We start from the raw sequence: 11,805 nt of genomic DNA, 5'->3' as shown, positions 1-11,805 counted from the left end.
AATAATAATGCATACGAAATGTGTGTTTTAATCGCCGGCATTGACATTTATCTACCGTTCCACCAGATCGAAACAGTAACCGCATGTACAGTTTCTGCTTTCGCATTTCTCGAACGGTCCGCACATATTTCCGCCGCCACACGATGATGTCCTCCCTTTCCGGAAGCGCCGAGTTATGTTTTCGCTTCCGAAAAGCAAAATATAATGTCATTGAGAAGCCGATGCATCGTTCTGATACTCAGCTTCGGCAGCTCCATGTCGGGGTCGCTGGTCACATCGCTGAGGATTGTTTCTGCAGTTGGCGCCTCGTTGCGCATGAATACTGATGCATTTTCCGTCGGAGAGCACCAAGGCTGAAGCTGTCGTACCGCTGTACGCTTGTCTTTGCTGCAACTGTACGTGGTTTGCCAGTCGCCAAACGAACTCTTTTGCGCTGTGGGTACTTCCGGGTGCCACGCAACACCTCCGTCTTGAGCCGTGCGACAGAACGCTCACATAAGCTGGCTCACATAAGCCGGTAAGCTGGCTAACCGAACGAAGCGCGGAAATAACGTAGAGCCCTGGTTGCGTCAGACTCGCTTGGGTGTACGCGTTGCAGACAACTTGCCTGGTCTGTTTTGACAGCTTTTGGTTGAGAAGCTTCTTGAAAATTCTTTGCGGCGAAGGAAGTGGCGAGCTATCGGGCTTAGAGGAAGATGCTATGGTCCCTTGAAATACTTGCTATAGTTGGTGACAGCTTAACTCTGCGGCGGCTTTTCAAGATCAAAGGAATTTTGTGTTCATCCGCAACCAATGGCGTCTCGCCGTTTGTGTGACGCCTGCGACGTACGTATGGCCGCGCTCGCTTCCCCACCGCTGCTGCGCTGTCGAGCGACAACGAGGTTGCCGAGAACCAACAGCTCTGTAGGCGATTTGTGTTACGAATGTGCTGTAGTGCATCAAGAAGCCGCTTATTGTTACCTGTCCCGTGTGTGTCTTGCCTCGTCGTGGTTTGTACGTACGTGAGGAAATCGTGGTGGCACTGGTGGGCTGTTTTACGTACTCGGAACGTCGTCAACGAACTCGACCTGAGAACGGCAAAGCGCCGAAGCTGCATCTGTTGCTGGTGTGATTGTGGAAATTGTGTCGGTGTAACGCAACCTTTGTGAAGAAATAATGCGATTTGTTTTCGTCTACAGCAGTAGCGGTGACAAGTTGCAAGCGTTTTCGTTTGTTGCTGTGAGCGTAGGCTGCGCCCGATGTTGAGCGCAGGCCTACGTGGTGTCCGTCCGGCCCGACGCGGATCGTGCAAACGTGTGCGGCGTGTTTTTTGGCCGGATACGGTCGCTCGTACAGCCGAACACGTTATTAAGACGATTGCCAAATCTTACAATGTAAGGTATCTTTCCTTGCCGATTCGCGCATTGCTTTAGCCTGCCGGGGTACGAACGGAGCAGCGGTGTGGCGTTTTTCCCCCTGGCGAAAACAGGTATGATTAAACCATTATAGCAGAGACTCGCTAAGAAGTAAACGTTCGTGCACAATTATCCGAGACTGGGTTGGGTAGCTTTAAGAAAATCGGTATGAACCTGCCTTCCTGCGAGATACGGGTGCCTATGGCGTTCTGTTTGTGCCAATGGGCACATTTTCGAACACACAAAAGTATGAACGAGTGCGAGTATTGTTGAGGTAATTAAATGTGGTTGCGTTTCGTTTCTTGACTGTCATTGGTTGGTGGTAATCATCAGTAGCATTTTTGAAACGTATAAGAGGGCTAAATAAACATCGAAACTGCATGATTGGTGGATTTTGAACCACGCCGTTGAAGAAAGCCGGAAATGTGTGGCCCCGCAACATGACCACGTAGTTTTTTACACATTGCCAAAAATACACACGCGCGCAGCTTTTTATTATGCCTGCTAAGCTTATGGTGTGTATGTTCCCATCGCTACACTAAGTGGCATCAGAGAAACTGACTATGCATGTACTGAGGCTGCGTATTTCGTGTGGAGTGTGGAATTTCTCATAAGTGTCGTGAGCTGGTAAAGTTGTTTTGAAATAGCTGAATGCATTTAGTAGGAATGAACCAATAGTTTATCTTCCCTTTATTTTCATGCAGTTTGTGTTATGGGCTTTATGAGTTATAAAATTTGTCTATTGCAGCTGTGTTTCATAGTGATGGCTGTAGTTTAACGATTGCATTTTGGTGCTTGTGCAGTTTAAGTTTCAACAAAGGGGTTACAGTGTATTGGCAGACATTCAGATTTCCAGTGTCTCTGTCATGACAGACTGTATTATACAGAGTGGAGGACATGTTTGAGCGTCTTATCATGGAACATACTTTAATTTAGATTCAACACCGCTTCCCACTTTTAGATGTTTTTATTGTTCCAGCAACTGTAGAGAGCCTTCAAACAGTGACTGAAGGTGGTTCAGGTTGAAGAGCCGCAGTAATAATTGCTAACACTTGTGTATCAGGTAGAAATGAGGTATGTCACCCCTTCAGACTGCTATGTTCATACTTTTCAAGCATGCACTGTTGATTCTGGTTATACAGCTGCAAGAATAATAGAAACCAGTGATGCGGCATATCAAAATGGTTCAACTGCAGGCCTCCAGAGTGTCATGTCGCTGCTTTCTGTGCGCACTGTTGCTTCCGGCTGGTTCAGACACAATAAAAATTGGAAAAACTTACTCAGCAGGTCGCAACGATTTTACGTCACTTCTTCAAGATGCTATGTAACTCATTTGCAAGGTTGAACTGTTCCTTCTGACTAGAAAGCTATGGTAAGAAGTGAAAGCTCTAATAAAATACGTTGGAATGTGTTTATGCCAGGCCTTCAAGCTGTGATGTCGCTGCTTTTTATGCACACATTGTAGCTTCTAGCCATGAAGTTGTGGTGAGGGTTGAAGACACTAACAAAGTACGTTAGAATAAATTCATGCCACACTTTCAGGCTATGAAATCGCTGCTTCTCTCGCACACACATTGTAGTTTCTGGCCATGAAGTTGTGGTGAGAGTTGAAGATGCTTATGTAGTACGTTAGAATGAATTCATGCCACACCTTCACGCTGTGAAATCACTGCTTTTCACGTACACACTGTTGCTTTTGGCTTTAAAGCTGCATTAAGCATTGAAAACACTGGTGCAGCAAATCAAAATGGATCCAATGTCAGGCTTTCAGGGTGCCACTTTGCTGCTGCTGGCTGGAAAGTGCAGTAAGAATAGAAAATGCTTGTGCAGTAGCCCATGACACCTCGACAAGGGGCAGTGAGAATTAAATATTTCTTCTCCCTGTTCCAGTTTGGTGGTCTGATTGGTTGCAGAAGTGGATAAAATGGAAATGCTTGCATGGAGATGCTGGCACATTTTTAAATAATTCACTTAGATCTCACGTTCATACTCATATTATTGGACCTGTTGAGTGTGGTTGTCTAAATAGGTGCAGTAAGAATTGAGTGCACTTGTATAGCTGTTCGTTCAAGTTTCCTATGGGGCAGTCAGTGTTCGGCGTCACTGTTTGGTGTACATAGGGGAAGATTATTGGCTTCGGGAAGATTTTCAGAAATTAAAATGCTTCCACAAAAGCTTGACATGACATGGCTGCAAAGCAACTACATGTTGAAACGAGTATTTTCTTTATGTATGCTATTTCAAAAACCTCATCAATAATAAAATTATCTTCACGGTAGGCTGCTGCACATCAGTGTAAAGCCAATGAAAGTTGAGTGTAGCACAACTTGGAAACGAACTTCGGACGGATGCATTTGTAGGTGACTATTCGTTTTTTTCCATAAAAGCTCGTAACAGTAATTTTTTTTAGGTGGCTGCTAATGCTTAAGGGTGTTTTTCTATCAATTTTCACCGTCAGTTGAGGTTCTCTGCATTATCATTCCACTGTAAACTGCGCGGTGGTGATATGACACTAAAGAAACGCCGGCAGCTCTTTTATTACATCGCCGGGAAACACCTCGGAAATGGTCGCCTGGATTGAAAGCATGACACTGTATACTGTCAATCTAACCAACTGACGTAGAGCGTCTTGCCACTCACGTGTCTCGTGAAGTAGAAATGATTAGTCTTGTAACATTTCACATCCCGCAGTTCTCTGCTCGCGCCATACGGTGTCGTCTCGTTTAAGCGGAATAAAATAACGCTTGTTTCTTCGCACCTACAGCTGATTTCGCAAGGCAGAACACCTTATGCGGCATCGCGACCTCCACGGTTGCGTGCGTCGCCGCGATAGGTGTTTGCAGTGCGTCACTACGTTCGAAACAGTCGCATAGAACAATGCGTGGCCCGTTGATATCGCGGCCGATTTCTGAAAGACACTGATGAATTTTCGCCGCTGGTTTCCTTTTCACCCTGGGCTTACACAGTACGTGCACTGCATCCAGCCATTGCGGCGACGAGCCGCCCCTTTCTTCCACCCTGCGTTTAAGACGCTTGATTTAGCGGTGATGATGGCTGTGGAAGATATTGTACCGACTACATTTCTTGACAATGACTGCACACGCGAAGTGAAGAAATAGTCGAACTGCGACGAGCCCGACAAAATATAACGACGACCATTATGTTGATTATGTTTTCCCAAGCAGACGACGGCTAAGCGACGTGCAGCGGTCGAAATTTGAACTATTCAGACCCGAAAAATCGTGTGCGCGTTGTTTATATGTTTATTTCTGTTGTCTAACAGTAAAAAAATCACAGATAGCTTTGATTTAAGTATAAAATACACCGGGAATAGTTTCTATCAAGAATAACCTTTGTTTAAGTGAGTAATTTTTTTTTTCTCCTGAACCAGTTTTCAATGAGGACGACTTTTTCTTTTTCCTGTGAAAACCATTCATTCTTCGGAATGAAACATATATAAACGACATCATAATCAGATGGTTATACTGTCAGCCGCTCATATTAGTAATCATGGGTATAAACAGCTGCAATATAACGAACTACTTTTTCTAACCGCGGAGAGTCAGCTAGCGGCCAAACAACGCTTCTGGGCGGAGCTGCACTCCTACCCTGTCATCAACTATAGTCTGCCGTCCCCGCACCCTCTTTATGGGGAGGCGTGTCCACGTTGCTGATGCACGCACAGCGCTGCGCAGAGGGCTCTGCGAGCAATAGGAGTGTCGGGGCGGTCGGAGCAAGAGCGGCCGCTGGCAGCCTGCGGCGCGCGCTACTCCCAAGGAGAGCGGGCGCACGTCGAGGTTTGTGAGCCAGTTAGAGAGGTGAAATCCAATAGCTCGAGGTACATCAGCTCACAATTGAATCTCGCGAATCGGCTTACGTAGCCTCTCTTGCGGCCGCTGACCTTCGCGAGTGAGACCGAAGGATAAAACCGCAGCAACGAGAGTAGCCATTTCGCTACCGCCACTGGAACCAATATTTCGCGCAATATTGAGACAATGAGATTAGAGCCCGGCAGCGCCAGACGCAGTGTTTCTTCCAATTAATTGTCAAAACTATTGGGTTATCCCCAAACGACATGCATTGAAGGTTGTCGGAATGTAGCCGACTGGCTAGCTCGAGGAAAGGGGAAAGAAGCTGTAGTGAAATGCTTTACCAAAAAAATACGGTTCCTACATACTTCAGGGAGGGTGAGGGGCGGAGCAAAGCAAGGCATATGGTCATTGAACTAATTAAGCCTCAAGAATTTTTTCCTAATTACGAACAGCCGCAAATAAAATGATTGACCATAACACAAATTTTCTACCTCGTTGCTTCCCCCGCGTGCGTCTCGAGATTCACTCTAAGTATGCAGGCGGTCACAAAAAAGCCCCATGCAATGAAGAATGCAAGCGCAGTTACTGTTTGGCAGCATCATTTTATAAAAATAAGTTACGCGCGCCCCTCAAGGTAGCGAATTTTCCAAATCGGGGAATTCACAAAAATTACAGGCGGGCAAAATTAAAGGTTTCGTGCTACCCCAGTTTCTGCATGTTGTCTGACCGGGCCAGAAAACATCGCAGGCATGCGTAGACACGTAATATTTTTATTCGGCAATAACATTTAACACATATTCCCAACTAAAGAGGCAGCGAAGACGTGCGATGGGGCTTAATTATTGAACGAACCAACAGCCGGTGGACATTAGGCTAAGAGAGCGGGTACCAACAGACTAGTCTAGGAGGGGAAAGGCCAATAACAAGATGTAGGGAAGAAATAGGAAAATTCGGTGGTCAACAGTGGACTCGAGAGGCGCCGGATAATAGCGATTTGAAATCAATGGGAGAGGCCTTCGCCCTGCATGTGCCTCAGTATGCTGTTGATGAGGATGATTATGGTGATGCATCGCCTGTTGTTCCCCGCATGTCTCGCCTGAGTGTTACTGCTCCGGCTGCTTTGACAGTTGGCCGCTCATCTGACACCCCCACAGGTATAACTCGTTCCTCGATAAGGGCTGAGTAACCTTTGAGCGTGATCAGTGCATCGGTCCCCTCAACTAGCTTATCCGTGGGTGCAGAAAGCGCGGCCGCCTGTACGGCTTCGTATCCGACGTAAGGACTTCCTGCGGTGGCTGTGAGCGGAACGTAGGCCAGGTGTGTCCTTAGTTGTTGCCCAAACGCTGCCATCAGCTTTATCTGCCAACCCGTAGCATCGTATCTAGGTACGACCGACTTTCATAATAAGCTCACTTCGGCTCCTGAGTCTACTACAGCGTCGAATGGTTCACAGGAGATTTTAAGCGTAAGCGCTGCCAACCCGTGTTGCTTCGGCTGCTTATATAGCCCAACGCCGTTTGTCGTTGCTCCGTTTGGCTCGACGGCTGGCGACGACAATCTTGCGACCGCCGGTCTGTTTTCAAGAAGCGCTGCCATGGCTTAGTGACTTACCTTACAACTAAGCCAATTTTGGGACACTTCCCGGTGAACCTATCAGTGCCCTTGCATTCAAAACACCGTTTCTTCCACGTAACGTACTCCGCAACACCTGTGACCGTTTTAGGTTTGTTTTGCCCTTCCTGTACACTTGCCTTTGTTGCGCACGCCTGCGCCTTTCGCTCTTCTCAAAGTTCTCCGCCAGATTTGCATGGAAAGACAAAAACGCATCCACTTCATTACGAACAACCTGCACCCTCGTGTCGCGGCTCAAACATAGTTTTCAGTGATCCACAACAGGAAGCAGTTTGAGTTCCCCAAATGTGCCTACCTTCGAACTCCCGATGTCGAAGTCGAAATAGTTCTCAACGAGCAAGGCGAAATGTGCCTACCTTCGAACTCCCGATGTCGAAATCGAAATAGTTCTCAACGAGCAAGGCGAACGGATCCCAGCACTCAGTTTCTCCCCTTTTTTACCCTTTTGTACTCAGCTGCCGAAAGTCTGAGACCGTCCCGAATGCTCCACTTAAGCTTATGGAAGTTTTTTCGCTCCTCCACTGTCAGCCTGCGCCGCAGTCCTCGTGCACTTTCGCTCAACCGTGGCGAAACAAGCCCAGACCACCTCCAGCTCGGAACATCAAAACTGTCCAGCGTCGCCTCGACGTCCTCGAACTACTTTGGCACGAGTGCCTCTTGGTTTGACAGCTCTGCCAGCACACCCTTTAACTTGCTGGCAGATTTCAGCCGCCTGCCGTCTTCTGCTCATCCACCAGGCGATAGGCTGTCACCGCTATCGTGGAACTCAGCCTCACTACGGGCCCGCAGCCGCTGGCTTTCTAACATCAAGCGCTGCTTAGACCTTTCCCGCTCAGCAATTTTAAGGTGCAGCTGGAGCAGCGCAGGCTGCTGTCCGGACGCCGTATTTTACGTGCCACTATCCTAAACACCACGCCGCTGTAGATGACTTCTAACGTCTCGGCGTTTGCTGCCCCGTCCCCGTCAATTTACCACTTGTCCATTTCTCTGTTGCGCATGTTGTAATGCTTTGTCATTGCCGGCGAAGGAAAGAAAATCAAGAAGTACCCGCCTGAAGGAGCCGTGTACATGTGATGCCCTCTTCCTTCTCGGAAGTCGGTGAATTCGCCTTCCTTCGTCGGCCCGTTGCTTCGGTTGTCAGTTGGAGGTGGTTGGCATCAGTGTCGGCCTCAGAGTAATGTTCAACTGTTGGCTCCTTTGTGCCATGTTACGAATCGGCCAGCAACACGTGTTTTCCCGCATCAGCGACCACGTGGGAATCGACCATGTGCGACCGCGTGTCGGTGAATCGTACTTTGGTGTCTCGCCATGCCGGGTCAATCACCTCGCTTTGCAACTTGCTTCCGGCAGCTGCCAGCGCCACACCCTTCAGGCACCTGCTTGACCTTCCCGGCTTAGCCGTTTCGCTATCAGCGCGATCAGAGTTGATAGCGCGACCCCGGCACCTTTCAAGGACACTCTCCCCCCTCTCTCGGACGCCACAAGGGGCGAAGATGACTCGCGATCTTGGAAAGACTGTGCGTGTGTGTGTCTATGATTTCGTGGCGTGTTACTCTTGGGGGCGTTTTTTTGGGTATAAAAGAAGCAGCACAAACGCTGATATTCATTCCTGCCTGAGCAGCGAATCCATGCGGTCGCTCTGCTCGTGTCCTGTATTGTAACCTCGCCCGTCGGGGCATTGTATGTTTTTTTTTGGCTTCGGCTCACCTCTCGCTATGAAGTAAACAGTTACGTTACCCTACTGCTCTGGACTTCTCTTCAGGGCTGCAACACCGGCTGGCCGCTCGCTTCATACACGCTACCCATCGTATGTTGGAGGCCACGGAGTAAGGATCGGGTGCCCCCGCCCGGTCGCAACAACTGGTTGGCAGCGGTCGGATGACAACTTCGTGACACCTGGTGCCAGCGGTGCGAGACCCAACACCACGGACGTCAAGGCGGCTTCGGACTTCGCAGAATTCACGGCGGTCAAGGGTGAGTGCGGGACTTTTCTTCACTGAGTTTTACCAGGCTTCTGAGAATAACTGGTAGGGCGTACGTCTGTTTTTGTCGCGTGGGTTATTCGCGCAAAACATTTTTGGAGCAGTGGGAAAGCAGTACTCTAGACCGGCCATGAATTTGAAAGCGTTGAAAAAACCGCAGTTGTTGGAGCTTGCAAAAGAGTTGCGCTTGGATGTTACGTTCGCGCTGAGAAAGCCAGAGCTGATACAGGCTATACTCGCTGTTGGGGCTGACGATGATGAGCTGTCGGAGTGCATTGAGCTTATCAATGACAGGGGGACCGCTAAACGTCAGGCTGCAGCCGCAGAGGCAGAACGCGAGGAGAAAAAGCGAGAGCAGGAACGCGAGGAGAAAAAACAAGAACAGGAACGCGAGGATAGAAGGCGAGAACAGGAGCGAAAGCATGAGCTGGAAATGGAACGTCTTGACATCGAGGCATCTCGACCTAGGCGTCATAGTGGCAGCAGCGTGCAGTCTGCGGCGACTGAGCGACCTACGTTGCGAATGTGTGACCTAATGCGACCCTACAAGGTAGGAGAAGACATCGGTCTTTTTTTGGTCAACTTCGAGCGTACGTGTGAGAGGGCCCAGTTTAGCCGAGACTCATGGCCGCAAAAGCTGCTTACGCTTTTGCCAGGTGAGGCATCCGACGTGATGGCCCGCTTGCCAAAGGAGGAGGCGGAGGACTACCAAAAAGTCAAGTCGAGCCTCCTGCGTAAGTACAGGCTGTCAGCAGAGGCGTTTCGCCAGAAGTTCCATGAAGCCGAGAAAGCTAGGGGCGAGTCGTACTCGGAGTTCGCCTACAAGCTTAAGGCCAATATGGAAGAGTGGCTCAAAGAGGCAGAAGCTTTCGGAGAGCACGACAAGGTAGTTGAGTGCTTCGGTCTTGAGCAGTTTTACCGCCGTCTACCAGAGAACCTGAGACTCTGGGTGCAAGATAGGCCAGGGGTAAGTACTGTGGATCAGGCAGCTCAGCTAGCCGACGAGTTTGTCGCACGTCGAGGTGCGCAGGGGCCGAAAGACGGCCAAAAAGAGTTCAGGCCGAGGCCTGATAAGTCAGGGCCGAAAGGCAGAGCTCCCCAGGTAGACGGTGGAGCAAGCGAAGTCGTTCTCGTGGATAGAGAAACTGGCCACGATAACGAAGAGAGAGCAGCAGACGCTGCGGAGCAGCGCAGAAAGAAAGACGCGTTCGTAAAAAGGCGAGCAACAAAGAGGTAGCAAAAACTTCAGCGCGTAATTGTGGCGCGTGTTTCAGTGCGAGCAAAGCTGTGAGCTCGCATCGCGTCGAGGGAACGCCGCCTAGAAGCAGTGCGCGCCTAACGTATGAACGGGGGAAAATCCCGCTCGATCCTCCGCGCGCTCAGCCTTTTTCGAACAAGGCGACCGGTGTCATTTCACGCGGTCACAGCAGCGTTGAGAGAACGGCTGCAACTAAAGTGCGATACAGAAAGGGAAAAGCTCAAGGCATTGACGAGAGCTCAAATCGCAGCTCTCGGCGCGAGAAATGGCCTGTTGACGCCTGACTTTCTCACATTTCTTTGTTTTTCCTGAAGCAGGTTTCGCCCTTTATGATTACGTTTTTTTGTGTGTGTGGGACATTTCCAATCTCGCGAAATGTCACCTTTCAGGTTTGTGCACTTGTCTAAAGTACTGCTGGGCAAAAAAATAACTAGTGTAGATAGTTATGAGCGTATTTTTTCGCAACTAAAAGCCTGGTAGATCTTCAGTGTGGATTTGTCTTCGCACTTGCCGGCGATGCGGTTGTGTCTTCCTGTGTTGTTCTGTTGCTTGCCTATCCAAGCCAGAGACGTTCTTGGGGAGCCACTACTCGTCCAGTGATCGGCCCTGTGAAGCTCCAGCACGGTGTCGTACAGCCCCGGCCTGGAGTCGAGCGTCTGCTGAGCACTTCACTGCGAAACCATCCCTCCGGACAACGGTTGCAGACCCTTATCCATCGGGATCTCGGACCCCCGGCGGAGAAGCTGTTACGAATCGGCCAGCAACACGTGTTTTCCCGCATCAGCGACCACGTGGGAATCGACCATGTGCGACCGCGTGTCGGTGAATCGTACTTTGGTGTCTCGCCATGCCGGGTCAATCACCTCGCTTTGCAACTTGCTTCCGGCAGCTGCCAGCGCCACACCCTTCAGGCACCTGCTTGACCTTCCCGGCTTAGCCGTTTCGCTATCAGCGCAATCAGAGTTGATAGCGCGACCCCGGCACCTTTCAAGGACACTCTCCCCCCTCTCTCGGACGCCACAAGGGGCGAAGATGACTCGCGATCTTGGAAAGACTGTGCGTGTGTGTGTCTATGATTTCGTGGCGTGTTACTCTTGGGGGCGTTTTTTTGGGTATAAAAGAAGCAGCACAAACGCTGATATTCATTCCTGCCTGAGCAGCGAATCCATGCGGTCGCTCTGCTCGTGTCCTGTATTGTAACCTCGCCCGTCGGGGCATTGTATGTTTTTTTTTGGCTTCGGCTCACCTCTCGCTATGAAGTAAACAGTTACGTTACCCTACTGCTCTGGACTTCTCTTCAGGGCTGCAACACCGGCTGGCCGCTCGCTTCATACACGCTACCCATCGTATGTTGGAGGCCACGGAGTAAGGATCGGGTGCCCCCGCCCGGTCGCAACAGCCATCATACACAAAAAAAATTCCCTCGCACTTCCCCGAGGGGGAGAGTGTATAAGTGCGAATGCACGGTTGTTGATTGCGCGATTACGGTGGATATCGTGATCTTAATGAGTAGTCGAGAGATTACACACACGCACACAACTACAAAGAAAGATATTTCACTCGTTATTGCTGGTACCGTTGCCCGGTCCGCCATCATCGTTATCGAGATGCAGGACCAGTGACCGCTCTCGACGACGGCGCGCGCTCGACTAATACCCTCCCGCGCCACGCGGCCGCTACACGAGCGCCCTCACGCGTCGGAATGCGGAGCGCCCGCTACGCGAGCG

General features: G+C 49.9%; 1 pseudogene; it reads right to left on the bottom strand.

Annotated features, from left to right (window-relative positions):
* Positions 1-5,040: 5,040 nt before the first annotated feature.
* Positions 5,041-7,854, bottom strand: LOC144179951 (uncharacterized; annotated as a pseudogene).
* Positions 7,855-11,805: the final 3,951 nt, after the last annotated feature.

This window comes from Haemaphysalis longicornis, unplaced genomic scaffold (assembly GCF_048455015.1).
Source record: "Haemaphysalis longicornis isolate Haplotype H1 unplaced genomic scaffold, Haemaphysalis longicornis Haplotype H1 scaffold_4, whole genome shotgun sequence".
In the NCBI taxonomy this organism is placed as follows: Eukaryota; Metazoa; Arthropoda; class Arachnida; order Ixodida; family Ixodidae; genus Haemaphysalis; species Haemaphysalis longicornis.
The sequence above is the reverse complement of the archived record's forward strand: the minus strand, read 5'-3'. Positions and strand labels throughout refer to the sequence as shown.